The sequence below is a fragment of the Lycium ferocissimum genome, unplaced genomic scaffold, assembly GCF_029784015.1.
Source record: "Lycium ferocissimum isolate CSIRO_LF1 unplaced genomic scaffold, AGI_CSIRO_Lferr_CH_V1 ctg15713, whole genome shotgun sequence".
Classification (NCBI taxonomy): domain Eukaryota; kingdom Viridiplantae; phylum Streptophyta; class Magnoliopsida; order Solanales; family Solanaceae; genus Lycium; species Lycium ferocissimum.
In genome coordinates this window covers 11,391-13,668 of record NW_026716205.1, presented here as the reverse complement: position 1 = coordinate 13,668, position 2,278 = coordinate 11,391, and positions in this window count along the sequence as shown.

Below are 2,278 nucleotides of genomic sequence, written 5' to 3'. Positions count from 1 at the left end.
TAACAACCAAGACTAGAGCACCCCAGGGTAAGGAACTTGGTCGGATGAAACCTTTATCCAAGAAGTCCTTCATTTGATCCTTTAGCTCCCTTAGCTCCACTGGAGCCATACGATAAGGTGGAATAGAAATAGGTCGGGTGTTGGGAATAACATCAATCTCAAAATCATTAACCTTATCAAGAGGGATACCAGGGAGATCTTCGGGAAACACTTTAGGATAATCACTAACTCTTGGAACAGATGCGAATTTGGGTACTAGGGCTTTTGTGTCATTAACAGCGACCAAATGGTAAATACACCCCTTAGTAATTATTTTATGAGCTTTAAGATAGGAAATAAATCTACCCCTTGGCTTAGCAATTTCACCCTCCCACACAATAACAAGCTCATCGGGAAAGGCAAAACGAACTAAATTATGGCGACAATCCACATTAGCATAACATGCGGACAACCAGTCCATCCCCATAATTACATCAAAATCCACTATCTCAAGTTTGTACAAGTCATCCACGGTCTCACGACCTTTAATCACAACAACACAATTTCTGTACACTCTAGAAGCAATAACCGGAACATCAGAAGGCGTATCAACAACAAAAGGTTCCAACAAAGGTTCGGGTTTCATACCCATATCAAGAGCAAAATAAGGCGTCACATAGGATAAATTTGAACCCGGATCAATCAATGAATAAGCATCATGAGAACAGATGGTAAGGATATTTGTAACCACAGCGTCAGAAGCCTCAGCTGCCTCCCTACGAGTCAGCCCATAAAGTTGAGTTGTCCCTCCACCAGAAGGCTTAGCAGCTTTCTTTTCTTTTCCATCATTACGAGCATTCTGATTATTATTGTTAGCATTACCAGTAGGCGAATTTTTAACACATACAGAAGCAGGCGAATCATTCTTTTGGTTATTCATAGCAGCCATCTCACGTAGCCACTTTATGTATTCCCTCTTAATGTGGCCTCTAATCCCACAATGATGACAGATACGTTCTTCCCAGACTGGCGGACGACTACTTCCCTGCGAAAACTTACTAGTATTATTATTTTTTTGTCATTGCCTACCAGAAGGCACACTAGCAGGGGAATAAGAACCAGACTGTACAAGTGCAGAATACCCAATACTCTTCCCTCCCTTATAGTTATTACCACCGAAATTACCCGCCGATCGGGCTTTCTTATTCTGATCTCGATCCGTCTCTCCTAGTTTTTCCAACTCTCTTACTGTTCAAAGAAACCCAACCAGAGATGAGAAAGTGCAAGTAGGAGACATAGCAACAGCAGCACGGGCATACTTGATACGTGGTACCAAGCCATTCACAAAATGAGTCAACTTATGCTTTTCATCCAGAATCATGTATAAAGCATACTTTGACAAATGTGTGAACTCCAAACTATACTCACGAACCGACTTGTTACCCTGTTCCAGCTTTTCGAACTTCGTAGCCATAGTAAATCTTTCCTCATCAGACAAAAACCTTTCTATGAACGCCTCTTCAAATTCAGCCTACGTCGAAGCTAAAGCAATGTCACCCCTCTCAGATTCCCACATCTCAAACCATGCGTGAGTAACATCCTTCAACTGATAAGAAGCGAGCCTCACAGCTTTAGAATCCTAGGCACCTATTGCCCTCAATGCCTTGAAGGTCTCATCTAAAAAGTGCTGGGGGCCATCCACCTCTCGTGACCCAAAGAACTCTGGTGTCTTTAAGTCTAGGAATTGCTTAAGTCTGCCTCCACCACGAGGCCCCACACCTCCACGCTGCTGTTGAGCCGCAACCAAAGCACTCAACATTTGAATAGCCGTTTGCATATTACTAATCTCAGGTACACCCACAACAGGAAAAGCAGGAGCAGGCGGTGCTGGAGGTGGTGCTTGATTTCCAGCTGTTATATCCCGTATTTTGTACATTGGGATAATCTGAGCTAACTGTGAAAAGTTAACGACAAGACTATTTCGGGATACGAGGTAGAGACTTTTAACCACGATTTTATTTTAAGGCATAAGTTGCTTATGATTTTATTGGTATGGAATATTAAGAAAAATTTGGGGTTAAAAGTGAATATTGGAAAGTTAGCATTTCATGAACAAAAGGGGCCAAGTGGCCGTGTGATGTAGGTGGGCCATGGGCCACATGGATGAATTATATATGTAGACATAAGATGACAATTGATCATATTACTCATCATCTTCACCCTTAGAAAATTCAAGAACCTTGGAGAAAAAAAGAAGACCCCATTCGGACATAGCAAGCCAAAAATTGAGGTCCAAAAT